This window comes from Xyrauchen texanus, chromosome 47 (assembly GCF_025860055.1).
Source record: "Xyrauchen texanus isolate HMW12.3.18 chromosome 47, RBS_HiC_50CHRs, whole genome shotgun sequence".
Classification (NCBI taxonomy): Eukaryota; Metazoa; Chordata; class Actinopteri; order Cypriniformes; family Catostomidae; genus Xyrauchen; species Xyrauchen texanus.
The window spans coordinates 11,684,843-11,703,586 of record NC_068322.1 but is presented as its reverse complement, the minus strand read 5'-3'; the positions used below and the strand labels follow the sequence as shown (position 1 = coordinate 11,703,586).

The window sequence follows — 18,744 nt, the reverse complement described above, 5'->3', positions numbered from 1 at the left end:
CGTTTCCTGGGTAACTACCACTGTGGGGAAATACCTCTTACAATTTGCATAGTTCTCTCTCTCTCTCTCTCTCTCTGTGTGTGTTTCCTGGGTAACTCTAACACTGTGGGGTAATACCTCTTACAACCTACATCTCTTTCTCTCTCTGTTACCTGGGTAACTCTACCACTGTGGAGAAATACCTCTTACAGCCTACATCTCTCTCTCTCTCTCTCTCTCTCTCTCTCTCTCTCTCTCTCGCTCTCTCTCTCTCTCTCTCTCTCTCTGTGTGTCTCTGTCTCTCTCTCTCTCTCTGTCTGTTTCTCTGTATAAGTGTTCAGCTCAAGGGAAGTGCAGGAAGTGTAGCAGCTCAGACACACTCCGGCACTGTCAGACTGTACTTCCTGCATCCTCATCCCTTTCTCCCGTTTCCCCTGTCTTTCTCTCCCTGCTCATTCCAGTGATCCTTGTTTCATTCTTTTAGTGTGTTGTCTCTTCGTTTCCTCTCTTCTATTCTGTTACATCTATTTTTCTCTCAAATCCCCTCTTTGTCATTCCTCTCTGCATTTTACTACTTTTTTCTGTCTCTAAAATCCGCTTTGCCAAAGTTACAAGGGAAAAAATGGGCTGTGGAAATTCCACTGCTGCCACCACGGCTGCAGGTAAGTGGCTTTACAATTATTTGTACGATATAGTGTAGGTATGTCTTGTGTGTGTTTGTGCAGACTTTGTAAACAAGAAAGTAGTCTCATGTGAGTTTAGTCTTCTAGTTGTCTCTTTCCCACTCACAACTGGCTGCTGCCAAAACACAGTTTATGCTCATTTTGTGAATGGGAGATCTGTGTGTGTGTCATCATTCTCACACTAACCATCTTACACAGGAGTCTATCAAACAGTTTATTTATACCAGTAGAATTATAGATCAAGTATATTCTAACTGGTCCTCAAAATCTTTTAGAGTAGTTGTTTTATAGAAAACTTGTATTCTACAAAATTCCTGGAACTTAAAAGAGTACATATAAAGTGCTATTCTTACTTGTGAAGTTAATTCTTTCTGCCTACATTTTCATTAAGACTAAATGATATTCAAGAATAGTGTTTTATTTACACCATTGGGAAGGGAGTGTGTGTGTGGTCTGTGGACTGCTTAGAGTCCTTTGGGACATGTTCCGTGAGATGAGGACCTACAAGTCTGATGTGTCTCTCAGTTCTGACTGGACACAGATGAGTGTTTGTATGTGAACATTCTGTCCCCTCAGTCATTCTTACACAAAATCTGGAGATCTGAATACATGAATCAATATGAACTACAGTTTAAGGATATTAGTCCAGCTATCAAATATTGTGAGTATAACTGTCAGTGATTGAAGGGAATGAAAATGTCTTATTTGCCATGAACAAAGCTTGAGTCTGTAGGAATTCACGGTTTTACTGTATTTCTAATTTGTATTTTTTGCCAGACAGATTGTAGTTTTAAACAAATTTTTTTAGATTATTGTTTAGCTTAACAGAATAGGCTGAGGCACATTCTATAGGGTCTAATAGGTCTTAAGAGTTTCAGCCAATAAGATTTTTTTTGCCTGCGATTTATATGCACTATTAATAGACATATAACCACCTGCTAGTTAATTTTAAGAACTTGCACTTACACACACACACACACACACACACACACACACATTACACAGTGTTACAGTAGGTAGATGACTCATCGTTTGATTGAAATGGCATGGTTAGATGTTTGGACTGAGATAGAAAGCTCTAGCTCTTACAGTGAATGACAAATCTGCCCAACAACAATTTATTTCATAGTTATAACAATGTAATAACAGAATAAATAAACAAAATAATAACATATAAATTACTCATACTTTAAATATCATACTTTATATATCATACCAAAACGAGTACAAAAAGTCTGAACTTTTTGTATATTATTTACTATAAAGTGGATAAATCGGATTTAAAGAAGCCAATACTCACAATTTTATCTGCACATTCCTTTAAAATTATTCATTTTAAATATGATCAAAGAACATGTGACATTACGTCCTAATTTATTTGTTTGTTTGTTTGTTTCTGCAGATCCAGCTGAGTCAGCTAAAGATGTGTGAGTACTACCGAAACACCCCCTTACACAAATGTTACCATGGTAACCATATCTAGCAAATAGATAGTTGAAGTACTACATCTATAGTGGCCACTAAAAGAACATACATTTGACTAAATGACCAAGATTCTGAAAGCTTGTTATTCTGACGGAGATATTATTTATTATTTATCATGGTTTTGTAGCAGTAATGGTTACTAATAATATTGAGGCGTAAACTGTGGTTACCATGGTAATTATGGTAATAATAAAGGGATAACATGGTTATTTTTTTTGTTTTTCTGAAATCACAAAACATTTTCAAAGGCTTTGACATTAGAGAAAGAGGATGAGATAAATAAGTATACAAGCAATTTTCGCAGTGTCCTTCAGTTTTTGGAACAGTTTGTCAATCAGATTCAGAAAGAAAGAAAAAAACTTGAGTTTGAACACGGTCATTTCCCAAAGAGTTCCTGGAATTATTTTTCTACACATGAACAACAAGCACCCTCTCAGCAGGAAAGAGCCTTGTACACGGATATCAGGGCCCTGCCTGCCACTGAAAAACACACATTTAGCACAATAAAATGCCATCCCTGCAGTTATGTGGTACATTAAGTGTCTCTCTTCAAAACTGTGGCACTTATCAATACTGAAAATGCGATGACAAATTTGATAATGCAGATTTCACACCTGTAAATCAAAAATCTCTTTTAGATGGTATCTCCAAACGAATGACAATTTGACACAAGACCCTCGACACTTTGATAAAGTTAAACAAATAAATTGCCAAAGGTAGGAGGTATTAATGCTTCAGTCGTTCAATCCACAAAACTGCCTCTTGACTCATTCATTCTCAACAGGGGAGTAAAGGAATACAAGTAACGGGATTACATATTTAAAATACAAAATATAAGTAACTGTGTTCCACTACAGTTACAATTTAAATCATAGATAATTAGAATACAGTTACATTAAAAAAAAATTTTGATTACTGAAGAAATTACTTTTTATTTTATTGTCATTTGTTTGATTTAATATTTAGTCCTTTCAGGTGGAAAACATTTATAAATATAAATTATGTGATTTAAAAGTGCATTTGAACAGCGGTGAAACACTTTCTTATGATGTGTTACATTCATACGAGCAGACAGAGAAGTTAGTTTGAAGTAAGTTTGGAGCAGAATAAATAGAAATAATCCTTGAGTAACTTGTCAGTTTTACACTAAGCTAAAATGCTATTTCTAGGCATTTTACATGCACATGTTACCAGATATGATCATATTTTTTTATCAAGAAAATTCACATTGGATCGTTCACATTGGTCTTACTGTACTGACAGAGTTTTTATATTCAAAACAAGTGAAAAAATCCACCAGTGCTGAAGAAGTAATCCAAAGTATTTTGAATACATTACTGACCTTGAGTAATCTAAAGGAATGTGTTACAAATGACATTTTATAGCATGTATTCTGTAATCTGTAGTGAAATACATTTCAAAAGTAACCCTCCCAACCCTGATTCTCAAATAGGTTGCTAAAAGATTTGTTTTTTTTGCCTTTTACATCAGTCGTCGGATCAGCTCTTGTTTCTTTTCTGGTTCTGAGTCCACAGGCAAGACGATTCGTCTCCAGATAATGAGAAGAGAATGAACTATGGTGGTGTGTATGTAGGTTTACCTGCAGACCTCAGTAACGTGGCCATTGGCCAGAAACCCTCTACACAGACAGGTGAGATAAAGACACTGGACTGTACACACTCACACAGTTTCTGACAAAAGACTGTATTTGTTTATTATTGCAGAGCTTGCAAGGCAGCAATTAATTGATATTCCTCAAAAATGTATTTTTTTGCAGTCATGTCATCTTTTTTTGTGTGTGTTACACTATTAATAAGAGAAACATTGAAGAAAACTTCAATGCAGGTGTGAGCACAACTCCAAAAAATGTATGATGAGTTACAAGGGGTGGAATGAGGTCCTGGATCACTAAACACCTCAGATATTAAGGGTTGATGATAACTTTTAAAAATGAATATATAATTGTTTATTGTTAGTTCATAATGTATTAACTTATGTTAGCACATCTAACTTATAATAAGAAAAAGTATTAGTATATGTTGCAGTTAACATAAACCAAGATTTATAAATGGTGTAAAATAATTGATTAAAAACTGATTTATAAAATTATTTTAAAGTGTTACCATTAATTCAGTCTAAACCACTTGATTTATGAACTCCTGTGAAACTTTATTTTGTAGATAATCTAGATAGATTTGTTTTATTTATTTTTTTACTTTATAATATATATATATACACACACACACACACACTACCGGTCAAATGTTTTGAAACTCTAAACCATTCTTGTAAAAAAATTCATTCAAATTTTTAAATAATAAAACTATGGAAATAAATCAAAACTATGGAATAACATAAATGGAACTATGGGAATTATGTTGTGACTAAACAAAATCCAAAATAAATCAAAACTGTGTTATATTTTAGCATCTTCACAGTAGTCACCCTTTGCCTAGAAATTGCAGACATGCACTCTTGACATTTTCTCAAACAACTTCTTGAGGAATTATCCTGGAATGTTTTTTAAACAGTATTAAAGGAGTTCCCATCTATGTTGGAAACTTATTGGCTGCTTTTCTTTATTATTCGGTCTAAGTCATCAATTTCAAAAACTTTTTTTTTACTTTTATTAAAATTTAGTTTGAATTAATTATCAAATAAATTAATACCGTGATATCATTTTTGTCTACAAAACTAATTTCAGACATTTAAGCATACACCTTTAGATCAAAAGATTAAGATAATTTTTTAAAGAAACATTTCAGTCAAATGTTTCAAAAATTTTAGTTAAAAGTTTGAAAATCTTTGACTGACTTGATAGAATGTTCTGCATCCAAACCTGTGTAATTAGTGTTGTGACAACGGCAAAGGAACTGATTACCTAAAACATAAGAACTATTATTTTGCTTGCTTGTTCCCTCGGAAAATGTAAATCTAGTTATCATTATTATTAGTAGTAGTAGTAGTACCAGAGACATGCTGAGGATTAGTCACTTGTATACATATCAATAGAAGAAATTGTTGTCAGATTGTATTGCTGATTTGAAACTTTTGAATAGTATTATAATAATGTTAAATAGATGATAAAGATATGGTAAAACTATTAGTAGTAGATGGCTCTAGTGTTCCAAAATTTTAGATGTGACAAACAAAATGAACATTACTTAGTGAGATGATGTTTTTAGTCCATTATGAGCTGATTTTGAATTCTGTTGTAGCTCTGAGCATTAAGACTGCACCTACTTCAGACTATCATTATTTTTTTTCTCCTCACTACCTGCTCAATATATATATAAATTGAAAAGAGAAAGAAAATTCTAGTTCTGTTACATATGTGTGCCTTAGAGATGAGTTCTTCAGTGTGCTGGCCATCAGCATCCTCTTCCTGAAACTCACAAAAGAAACCAATTTCCTTAAGTCTCTCTGGTCTCATGTCTGAATTAACAGAGACACATAGCAATCAAAAAGATCTTAAATTAAAACATTGAATTACACTTCAGATGGTGGTGCGAGTTAGAACACAGTAGGGTGTACAGTAGGGGGCGTGAGTGTGTCAGTTAGTTTGTTCCTGAAGTCCCTGGGATGTGTTAATTGGAGAAACATCTGTCTATGGGGAGAGCGGAAACTGCTGAGTGTCTAAGTGAGTGCTAACGAACACAGGTCTTTGTGTTTTGTGTGTGAGAAGATGCACATTTACCTGCATGTGTGTGGCCAGTGCTTAACAATATGTAACTAATTTTTTTCTGTCAACAGAATAATGATATTCAGAGCTGAAAGCACAGATGAAGGTAAGCCCATCTTAAAGGGACGCTCATTTACTCACCCTCATGCCATCCCAGATGTGTATTACTCTTTCTTTTTAAAAGAATATCTCTGCTCTGTAGGCCCATACAATGCAAGTGAATGGTGATCTACACTTTGAAGTTCGAAAAAGCACTTAAAGGCAGCATACAAGTAATTTATAAGACTCCATAAAAATATAATTCCTTTTTCACTATAAATCTTGACATTGCAGTCTCTAGGCACGATCATTATTTCAAACTCGATTTCACTTCCTAGTGCTTCACGCATACGCAAAGCTAGATGGATCTAGGAAGTGTAATTGAGCTTGAAATCATGATCGCCAAGGAGACAACAGATGTCAAGATTTATAGGGAAAAAATACTTGTATTTAATATATATATTTATTATGCATTTTTGTTGCTTTAACATTTTTTTGTCACCATTCACTTGCATTGTATGGACCTACAGAGCAGACATATTCCTCAAAAATCTTTGTTTGTGTTCAGGAGAAGAAAGAAAGTCTTACACGTCTGGGATGGCATGAGGGTGAATAAATAATGAGAGAATTTTAGGGTGAACTATTCCTTAAATTCCAAATAGCATGGTGTTTTAAAATGCTAACAGTTTTCCATGCATTTAATTTTGGAGCTTGCAAATCAAGAGAAATCATTCAGAGAAGCAAAGTTACTTAGATTTATAAGGTATATATTTGTGTGCAATTTTATAACTATCTTTTTATTTAACTCACAGCGCTGTCCGGAGGGAATCTTGGCTCTAAAGTGCTGTGTAATAATCTCAGCAGGACGGAACCTTCATCATTGTTGATTGGCTCATTGGGATATGATGGAACCCTCAGAGATCCAATTATCTAATTTAACTCTCTGGAGACTGAACTGGATTTAGTTCTGCTGATAATGTCAGAGGTCAGATTAAAAAAAAATGCACAGTCAGCATATTTAATAAGGGTAATTGCTACCAGCACCTTGTTCCTCAGGCAGCTTACTAAACCACATGTGTAAATGACAATCACAGTGCCACAAAAAAAAAAAAAAAAGGCGTTTGTGTCTTTTAGTGGCCATAATCGTGGAACACTGTGCACTTTTTGGTCAGCTCTTGGAAGTCAAACCTCAAGGTCTTATGACCTTCTCACTGTTACTCTCTACATGATACATGTCAAGTATGGGGTGTCACGAAGGCCTTACTGTTTCAAAGGGATAAAAGGGACTCAAGATTGGACTCTGTCCAATCTTGAGTGTTTTGGTTCACTCACCCCTTTCAAAGTGATCCAAAATCTATCAAAATTAAACAAACTCCTTTTAAATACTCTTCTCTGATCTAAACAGGGAGGTATATTATGTATAAAACAGAATCCATTTGATGTTTTCAAACACACATGCATGAGCACTAAAGTGGTATTTCAAGTACTGTACCTTTAAAAGTGTGTGTTGTTGTATTGATGGATTAGATTGCTACTTTCAAGCCATGTACTCTGTTGTGTAGTGGTGAAAACTGTTTAAGATTGTGTTTTAGGTCCTTTAATTTCTTTGGTCCAATTAGAATGACCTCCTGAAGAACGGCACATTTTTTTTAAATGAGTGTATCTCTAGCACGCCTGACCTTGGAAGAGAACATCAAGGACTGTGTAAGTAGGCCAGCACTCACACTTTTAAGCATCAGGTCAGCTGGATCAAGACTTAGGGGAAGAAAAATGGAGAGTTACAAAAAGAGACAGCGTGAGCCACAGTTTGTCTCAGCAGGGACAAAATGAGAGACCAATTTGTGTGGCATGGAATGATGCCAGCTGACATCGCAGGTTCTAGATGAACTCCCATGACATTTATTCTCTCTTTATCAAAACAGACCTCTCACTCTCACTCTCTTCTGTATGGACCTCTTGTCAATCAGTACAGACTTTCAGTACAATGTAAATGTGTTTAACTAACTGTAAGAGAAAGTATAAATTGAGCAGTTGTGTGGCATTTTTTTGGGCAAGGATTCAATTATTTTTCTAAAATTGGAAGACACGCACCCCTGCTCAAACTCAACCATTCTGGAGTGTGTCAATGCTCTATCTCACATCACAGGTGACATATTCTAAAAATGTGTGTAGTTCTCAGGAACAGCTCTCACCAGCAACAACTTCATATGTACAGCAGAAGTTCTACTCTAAGCAGTTGTCTCTCATCCTGGCTAAATTACTCACTTTTGCCACCAGCAATTCACCTCGACTGCCCGTATAAATGTAAAATGGGTGGGACATCCTAAGCCTTGTTCACACAAGCAGTGACATAACCGCTTAATGTCGCTGGTCCTTGTACTCTTTTGTACAGTATGTCTCTAGCAGTTCTGGGTAAGTAACCAAAAAAGTAATCTACTAAAAATGACCAACTACTTCTTTAAAATAATAATCTGTTTACTTTACTAATTACTACATGGAAAAGTAATTACATTACATAAACTTTACTTTTAAGTTACTTTCTAAAACACTTCTGTTTTTCCACTCAAAACAATTCAAAATTATGTTTTTATTTCCTCGTTCTATGTCGCACACACTTCAGCTGTCCAAAAAATGCAAACAGACATTCATATGAACATATGAATTCATATTATAAATGTATTTTACAAATTACAAAAAAATGTGTAAACCAAGTAATGTACTTGAAAGTAATTATCTTCATTGAAAGTCAGTAACTGTACTCTGATTACAAGTTCTTAAAATGTGATGTGTTACACTTCTTTTTTTGTATAAAAAGCAAGTAGATTACAGTAACTAATTACTTTATCAGATTACACCCAACACTGGTCAAATGTAAGCATTGCTGTCACACTTAAGTTATTGGTGGACTGCATGTCTCACCATATATTTTACAAATCGGATCATAGATGAGACATATTGCAGGTAAAATTAAGATATTCTAATTTGACAAGGAATCGGTTATCTTGTTGCTTAAAATGAACATTCTGCATGGGAAGAGTGTTTTTATATGAACTGCAGCAGTGCTCATTGGATCGTATCATTAACAAGATGAATAATCTTACAATATACAAATCAAACTTACTCAGAATTCTGACAGTTTCTTTTCCACAAATATTTTTTTATTATATCCATGCATGTGGTTAAAGACAAATCATCTAGAACAGTGAAATCTCTCACTGAAATGTTAACTTCTCATCCGCCTTGCCTGCACTCCATTATCACACATGAGACAGATGACGTGAGCTCCACTGGCACGTCTTCTCGCTGTCGCTCATGTTACTGGATGTCAACAGCTTTCACTGAAAATGAATGAGATCATGTCGCTTAGTTGCTGTAAGTCGCTGCATGTGTGAACATGGCTTGAATTGACCTATGAAAGATGGGAGGGGCTTCAAGGAAAACTGTTTGAAAAGAGTAATTACTTTTGAAATTCCATTTCGAGCCACATGGGGCAGTGAAATTACACACTTCACCAAACCTTTTTCAATAAAACTTAAAAAAAATATATATATATATATTTGTCAAATTGTATCACCTTATGAGGGCATCCCACATTATTTAAAAATGTTGGTGGTAGTAAAAATACTCTTGCAAATTAATACTTTAAGGAAACGTTTGTCATTCAGATGTCTGCAGCTGTGAATAAAAGCATTCAATATAGTCTTGAATGGATTTGAACAATTTGATGCCAAATGGCATTTTAAAACTCCATGATGGTCAGTTATGCACTCAGGAATATAGAAACCAATTCTGAAATCATATTGATTGTAAACTGCTCCTTTGAAGCCAGTCAGAGAAGCAGTCTAGAAATTACTCAACCTGATCTACTGTAGTCATGTTTTTCCCATTAGACCAGGTAGAAATTGTAATATTACAAAATGCTTTCAGATCTTTCATTTACTTTAATATTAGGCATTAATAAGATGAATACGTTCTATGCTATTGTATTGAATTGTATACACTAATTCCATGTTTTACAATCAATCTCTTCAACTAATTAAAACAAGTAACTTTTTTTTTTCTTAAAACAGACTCAGTGGTTCTTGCTCGCCTTCACTGTCTTAATCTCTCCCACACACACATGAATGACTGTGTGCAGTATGATCTCTATGAAATTGAAGCACTGTCTCCATTACCTGTAACTGTTGTTCTTACAGGTAATGGCTATAAGCTTTCAGAATGGACTGATTCATGCAGCTGCTAGAACCAGAAAGCTCTCTCTGTGCTCTATGATCTAACATTAGAAAAGGGTTTTGAACAAGCAGTTTCTGGTGCTGAAAGTCATTACTGCTTTCAATGTCTTTCTGTCAGTTTTAAACCAAGAACAGCAGAACTTTTTATTGAATTAAAGAGACACTTATTTACTAGGCTACTTTATTTGACATAATTACATGAAATACTGTAATACTCGATCTGGAATACTTGATTACAGGGTGATTGATAATTCTGCGGTCGATTTCGCTCTGCTTCACGTCAAGGTCCTGATTGTCCTGTCAGGGTTTATTTAGCAATATTGACTGCACATTATGCTGCTTATTACACACAACTACTAACAGAAAAAATAAAGGAATGCATGGACATGAAATATTGATTTGTTTTGAAATGACTGTTTCAGAGACTGCAGAGTGATTCAGAACCTGAGCACAGCTATGTAGGAATTACAGATTGTCCAGATGAACAGTCACTCAGTTATACATTGTTGCTATAGACAATAGTGATTTTTCAGAAATGTTTCACAGTTTAATGTCACGAATGACCAATCAGAAGGAATCATTTTTGTGTAATAATTTCTTATAATGACTGCTATATTTGACCAGTCTCTCTGTTAACCTGTCCTCTTCATATCTACGCTAATAAATCAATATTTCATGTTCAGTTATTTATTTATTTGATAAGTAAATGTGTTATAATGTATAGTAATGTCACCCTAGAGAGTTTAGGACCTGCTGCAAAACCTTTTGGGCCTGTAAAGAACACTGATATCTGGAGATGTGTTTGTTCAAGTTCCTGCACGAGATGCTAAAAACAGTGAGATGGGTTTTCTTTACTGAGATAAATTAATTATGATTAATATTTAAAGTAAATTAATAGGCCTAAACAATAACTATGTTAATGAGGAATAGTTCACCCAAACATTTTTAATTCTCATAATTTACTCCCTTTCTTCAGAACACAAATGAAGATTTTTTTAGAACAATATTTCAACTCTGTAGGTCCATACAATTCAAGGGAGAGGTGGCCAAAACTTTGAAGCTCCAAAAAGCACATCAAGGCAGCTTAAAAGTAATCCATATGACTCGATATGTTCAGAAGCGATATAATAAGAGTAGGTGAGAAACAGATCAATATTTAAGCCCTTTATTTATTTATTTTACTACAAATCTCCACCATCACTTTCACTTCCGCGATCCACATTCTTCATGCATGTCTCTACCTGCTGAGCAAGGAGGAGAATTTATAGGAAAAAATGAATTAAAGGAATAGTTCACCCCAAAATGAAAATTCTCTCATTATTCACTTACCCTGATGTCATCAAATATGTGTATAACTGTCTTTCTTCAGCAGAACACAAATAAAGATTTTAAGAAGAAGATTAATCTCTGTCAGGTCCTTATAATGGAAATACATGGGCGCCAGCACATTGACAGTAAAAAATAAATTGATAATTAAAATGTTGTTAACTTTTAAACAAGCTCCTCCTGCCAGCAGTTGACGCATCGCATAGCTGTCGTGTGACTGTTCAGAAGCGGCGTTTATTATCAACAGAAGAACCAGCATCACGCAAGAGTTCAGGCATTACAAACTGCATCAGAGCCCTGGATGGAAGGGTCGATTTAAAGTTAAAAACGTCTTAATTATCAACTTGTTTCTTACGTTAACCTATTGATTCACTTCAGAAGACATTCATTGATCGACTGGAGTCGCATGGGTTACTTTTATGCTGCCTTAATGTGACTTTTGGACCGTCAAAGTGCTGGCACCTGTTTACATTATAAGGACCTGACAGAGCTCTATCTTCTTAAAATCTTCATTTGTGTTCTGCTGAAGATATATGACGTTTGAAAATATTGATCTGTTTCTTACCCACACCCATCAAATCTATAAGATATAGATTGAAGCACAAGAGTCTTATAGATTACTTTCATGCTGCCTTTATGTGCTTTTGGAGCTTCAAAGTTTGGCACCCATTCACTTGCATTGTATGGATACAGAGCTGACATATTATTTTAAAAATCTTTGTTTGTGTTCAGCAGAAGAAAGTCATACACACCTGAGATGGCATGAGGGTGTGTAAAAGATGAGAGAATTAAAATGTTGGGGTGAACTATATAATTATTTGAGGTAGGCACAGAGTAAAGAACATATAGTCTATTGCATTATATTTATCAATAAAATGTCAACTCAGTCTTTTTCTTCTGCTCTCTTTGTTGCTCATTTTCCCTTATCCGGCATTTCCTTTTTTTCAGACTCAGAGAACTGGTTAGAACTAGTTATCTGTGAGGTAGGGGGTCTGTATTTCTGCTCTTCGGGGGCTCTGTGTCTGCAGGTCAGCTCGAATCCCACCGGCTCTCTTGATGATCCAGTGAAGGCAATTCTCCAGTCACTGAAAGCCCACAGCCAGCCTGACGGGCAATAAGCAGCAATCACAGAGACTGTAACCTTTCCCCACAGCTGTGTTTGATGCAACTTTTCCATACATTAACTCTGACATTTCAAACAAATTAGTCTCACATGCTTATATCCCTCTAGCATTAGACGCCCACAACAAGGTGAATAATGCATATGATTCCTCTCACAGACACACTCTAATAAGATAAAGGAATTAACTGTATTTCAGCTATATGCTTTAGTTTATGTTTAAGTAATATTTTAGTCATATAGCAGTTAATACCATTAATTCCATTAATGCAGTTACATTATACTACCATAAGATGGTGCCATAGTGCCATTTTAAAAGAATGTGTGCCTCAGTGTGTGGATTTTAACATTGAGCTTGATTAACTTTCAGTGTTTAAATGGCTCTCTACATGTATGGACCTTCAATGGTTGAGTTGTTTCTTGGCCATTGAAGTCCTCCACACTGCAGTGAGCTGAGAGGTTCAAGTGCTAGTCTACTAGTCTGAGATAGGAAGTGTCAGATGTAATATATTTCAGATTTGGGTGCTAATTGGGCATTTTCAGTCTCTTGAGAAGACCTTGCATGGTCCTTTTTCCCCCCCTCTAGCCCACACTGAAGTGCACGAGCATCCTCAGGGATTTTGCTGTCCTCAAAATATAAACAGATAATTAAATGTGGTTTTCAGGTTATGCATTTGTGATACACTGCTGTAGACATGGATGGAGATGATGCTGTTCTGGTTACCCAGCTAAAGTGAGACCTTATTGTATTCATTTAAAGTAGATCATCCAGAAAGACTGCACATTGAAGCAATTACAAAGCTGTTTGCACTTTGTTTGTGCTGTGCCTAGCGTACAACAAACAAATGCTGCATAGAGAACATTATTATTTTTTTAATTTACAGCAGAAAGAAGTACACACAATGTCATGGTGAGTGTCTGGGTTAGATCATGACAGTTTTAACTGCAAAACTCTGTTTCTGTGCCCAATTGAGAGAGCAGGATAAGGGCCTGAAAACCTGTCTCCAATTTGTGCATCTGAATGTTCAAATGGCAACTCCAAAATAGCTAGGAACAGAATCTGATGTGACAAAAACTGGACTATTTGTATTCTGCCGAGATGTCAGAACGCCATTCTTGACCGTTCTGCCCCAATTTAACCCTTATCCATGTGGCTAGGGTGGGTTTAAAGATTTTAAGTGAATAACAACATAAATTCAGTCTCTTTCACCCAAAGCTATTAAATAGCGCATGAGTTTAATGGACCACTTCTATGATTCTTTATTGGGGTTTTTGAATCCTTTTTGAAGCTTGAAAGCTCCAGTCTCCATTTCTTGGAAATGCATGGAAAAGAGCGACTAGTACAAAAGAAAGAAATTTATATGTGTTTATTATTGTATTTTGGGTGAATTATTTCTTTAATGTTCAACTTGCTCTAGTCTTAGAAACACTTTTAACTGGCCATAAATCAATTCTCTCACTCAATAAATAAATAAATGTATTTATATGTGTGTTGTTGTAGAAAACATGGGTTTGCTAAGTGCATTTTACATAGTTTCACAGGAAACTATCCTTTATGGGCTTTTTACTATGTTCTGAGCTCAAAAACAGCCCTTCACTAAACACAAAAACACACCTATCTTGACTGGCTAACCTAAAGCTCTCAGTGTATTGTTTTCTTTTTTTTTTTTTGAAAAGCTTGATTTCTCCTGAGCAAGTGGTGAGCTAAGTTCAAACAGCACCTGTAAATATGCATTCTTGGAACAGAATTATTACAAATGTGAACCATGACCTTAATGAAGAGAAGAAAGTTATTGATGAATAAAGAGAGAATGAGAAATCTGTTCCTAACAAAACAACTTGCATCTGTTAGTTGGATGAGCATCAGAGGGTTAATGGCGACTGACATGCATGTGATGGATGATGCTAATATTACAGAAGATTATCTCTCAATCTCCATGTGAAATCAACCATGTTGCTGTAACATGTTAATTACTTGATAACATAATAAAGGGGAATTTGTAAGGAACTCATTTCTAATTATCTTTTTTTCTTCCATTGTCTTCTATTCTGTTTATGAGATGCAACATCTCTCTTTTAACATGTTATATTTCTGCTGAAATGTGCAGTTTAGACTTACATTAATTTGCATGCTGGTCCAAATTGGTTTATGTGCTGGTTTGGCTAGTGGAACAATATACAGTAGCTCTGCTGTTCACTTGCAAAATGAATTAATCTGCTTTGTATAGTGCTTCTCATAATACATAATGTTCCAAAGCATCTTTACAAATAATGTGCCAACAAAACCCCCCAAATAATCACTGTAAATAAAAAGAGAGCAGAGCACAGCACAGGCTATGTAACCATAGCTAATCATAGAGACACAGCAAGCAGGCCATGTAAAATAAGAACGGGTCAGATCTGATTTTGTAGCAGACACCGTTGTTTTGTCGTCTGAGTCCCAGCAAAACTCATAACTCTGGAATCTGGCCTGTTTCCTGTGTGCCTAATGAGGCCGCCGTACAGCTCTTATGGGCCTCTGTGATTGTGAACAAAATCAAGCTAAAGAGAATCAGGATAAGCACACATCATCTTCAGTAATGTAGAATTAATGGGTTTAGGTAGTAAGACTTAAGTCTGAATTTATGGATTTGAAAGTCGTGCTTTTCAGTTAAAAGATGCATCGCCTATGTTTTACTCCAGAATGAAAATGGACTTTAACTGGAGCATGAGCTGTTTTGAAATATGTTATTGATACATTTATCAAGTACATAAGGCCTGAAAAAGGGACTTTGGAATGTGTGATCAATCAATTGTAAGTGATGATAGATGCAGGAACCAGACTTTGGCTGAAGGGTAAATGAGGATGTTTTGTCTGTGTGTGTGAGTCAGAGTGAGTGAAGAGGCTTCAGCTCCAGGATTGTAGTGTGCATTGCATGTCACAGGTGTCAAAGGTCAGCTGAAATGATAAAAGAAGGTCAGCTCTCCCACTTTTATAGATAGTGAATGAGTGTGCATTCTGAGGTATAATATGTGTGTTGGAGGTTATGCATACATATAGGGGTCATGTCGTGTTGGAACCTGCAGTAATTTTTCTCTTTCTCCTGTTTTTCTCTCTGTCTCCCTCCTACACACTGAAAAAGCAAACAAAAAACACTTTCACCCACGGAAAAACTCACTCAAAAACACATGTGATCAGAATACAGCTTGACTTCCTTTACTTAGGATGATGTTGAACTTGCCTTGTATATATTTGAGCAAGTGTTGTAGGGTCACTGAGGTCGGGCTCCTTTGTCATTCTGACTCAGGTTCACGACTTCTCTCCCATATGGGCGAATGGAACAATCCAGTTCAAGCTCAAGGTGATTTACAGTGTCCTTACCCAATCCAAAAGCTTAACTGCAAAAGTACAGCACAGTCAAATAGTCCAGAGGATTCCATCAGCAGCATAATTCAACTAGTATTAGTATTTGATTCATTGAACTGAAAACGTTTGAGGCTTTGTGTGGAATTAAACTCAAAGAAACAAATGAGTTCTCCGCCTTGTAATATAAATCTATAAACCTCTTAATTCAGGTTCATTTTGAATTGCTTCGGTTTGTTACACAGGTTATTTAACTCTTACATCACAGTGTCACACAAGCACTTCCACTGCTGGAGTGTATTTGTTGTCATGAAACTGTAATGGACTTAAAACAGAATTGACCATGACTATTGAATATTGAATTGAATGAGAAAAGTGAATATCAGAGAGATACTTGTCAGTTTTGTTTAACTTTGTGTTACATCTCCTATCTCTCTCCTGCTAGGTTTAGATGCTGTCAAAATGCACAATCCTTCCAGATCCAAGCTAATCAAAGCCAGAAGCCAGGTCTGTGTCTGCAAACCAATTTCTCCAATGTTCCTCAGTCCTTTGAACCATGTCAGATAACTATTCCTTAGGTATTGTGTTGACTGATTGACATCTCAATAAAAGTCCTCCCTTTTTCCACGATAAAGACTGTTTAGAAATAATTGATTTGGACCATTACAGGCTCAGTTTGGCACCCAGAATCCACATCTAGCTGGAAGAGCAGAAAGAATATGTGAATATATATATATATATGTATATATATATATATTGCATCTTTAATTGCCTTTGGTTGTGTAAGGGCTTCATGTTTTTGCCCAGTCACTCTGTCATTACCATGGTTACAGGGTCCTATGGCGACACACCTTGTCTATACAATGACCGCTCGGCATTATAGCTCCAGTGACTGAGACTCACTTGTGGCAGGTGTCCACTCAATCTTTTTTATAAACCCACATTCATGCAGCTGTGCTTGTATAACACCTTGTTTCAGCATACATTATGTAATACTCTATGGTCAGATCGTTGAACATATGCACCTGCACATATACTATAGGTCCATGGACAAGTTTTGGCCTGCAAGAGGTACAGTGCACTTTGTAATCTTCCTTGTCAAACTGAAATTCAACATATATACTTCCATGCTCACAGGCCTGTGTGATGAACCAGAGCCCTTTAATGCAAGCAGATAATGTTAAGGGAGGCGGTTACATTAAACTATTAGATAGACTATTCCTTCTGTTAAACTGGAGGATCTGTGTGTCGCAGAGGTGTGTAGAGTTGCCAAAAACTGTACTCAATTAATAGCATAATTACTTTAATAAAATAATTACTCAAGCAGAAGTAAAAGTACTAACATAAATAATTACTTGAGTAAGAGTCAGAAAGTCTCCAATTAAAAGAGTACTCAAGTAGTGAGTAACTTGTTACTTTCACAAATGACATAATGGACGTTAACTCTCCTATATTCCATTACATAATACACATTTAACATGTATTACAGAATGGGGGCCTAGGTAGCTCAGCGAGTAAAGATGCTGACTACCACCCCTGGAGTTGTGAGTTTGAATCCAGGGTGTGCTGAGTGACTCCAGCCAGGCCTCCTAAGCAACCAAATTGGCCCGGTTGCTAGGGAGGGTAGAGTCACATGGGGTAACCTCCTCGTGGTCACCATAATGTGGGTATAAACTCTCTCGGTGGGGTGTGGAGAATAGTGCGAAGCCTCCATGTGCGCTATGTCTCCACAGTAACACGCTCAACAAGCCACATGATAAGATGCGTGGATTGACAGTCTCAGATGCGGAGGCAACTGAGCTTCATCCTCCACCAACGGATTGAGAGACTTAGAGCGCATTGGGAATTGGGCATTCCAAATTGGGGAGAAAAGACCAAATAACAGAATTATTAGTATTATTAATGGAAATTCTGTCATCTTTCACCATCATGTTGTTCCAAACCCCTATGAATTTCTTCCATGCAACACTATTATTATTATTTTTTAGCTTTAAAATGTTGGCACCCATTCACTTGCAAAAGAGCTGAAATATTCTTCTAATAATCTTTTGTGTTCAGCAGAAGAAGGAATGTCCTACACATCTGGGATGGCATGAGGGTGAGTAAATAATGAGAGAATTTTCATTTTTGGGTGATTTATCCCTTAAAGTGATCTTGTCAGATCTGGATGAATTTGTCAATAAGAGAGGTATGGAAACCTTTCTAGTAATTATTACGGTGAAAACGTGAAAATATCTGACAGGGACATTATATATAAAGCTGAAATATAAACCAAAGCAAGATCATGTTTTATTAATGCCTACTTTCGCTATTTCATACCTTTTTAAAGTCCTGAGTGGATTCTTATTTCAGTGTAGTTACCGTTTTCAGTGTCAAAATAATTTAGATAATTAATTCTGTACAGCAGTACCACTGCTCCCTAAACACAGAGCACGCAGCTGAGTAGGGCACCCACCCTGGTCATGGAACGCTCACGGTGTCTGTATACATAGTGCACTATATAGTGCACTATTTTGGTGTCCGCCATTTTGTAGGAGTGTCTGAATTCTGACAAGTGTGCCACTTGTTCCCTACTTTTGTTCTCTTTATTTATATTTATTCAGAATATTGCCATTAAGCTGAATATTTCTTTATTTACTAAATAATTCACTTAGGTGATATTATTTTAACTCAGGAGTCTGCACATGGTAGAAATTATAATTTTGTGGATGATTTAAATATTCAGTTATAACATCTAGGTTATGATAACTTTGGTGCTGTTTATCTGATGAGGGCGCCATATGCCCAGAAAGGCTACCTAGCTTGAAATTAAGTTTAAAGACACTAAAGTATAACAAATAAATACAACAATGTAA

General features: G+C 35.9%; 1 long non-coding RNA gene across 1 annotated transcript; it reads left to right on the top strand.

Annotated features, from left to right (window-relative positions):
• The first annotated feature begins 297 nt into the window (after nucleotides 1–297).
• On the top strand, nucleotides 298–9,905 carry LOC127638686 (uncharacterized). The gene is made up of 4 exons (XR_007969892.1): nucleotides 298–641; nucleotides 2,065–3,798; nucleotides 5,901–5,935; nucleotides 6,681–9,905. It is a non-coding gene; the product is annotated as an uncharacterized LOC127638686 (long non-coding RNA).
• The last annotated feature ends 8,839 nt before the right edge of the window (nucleotides 9,906–18,744 follow it).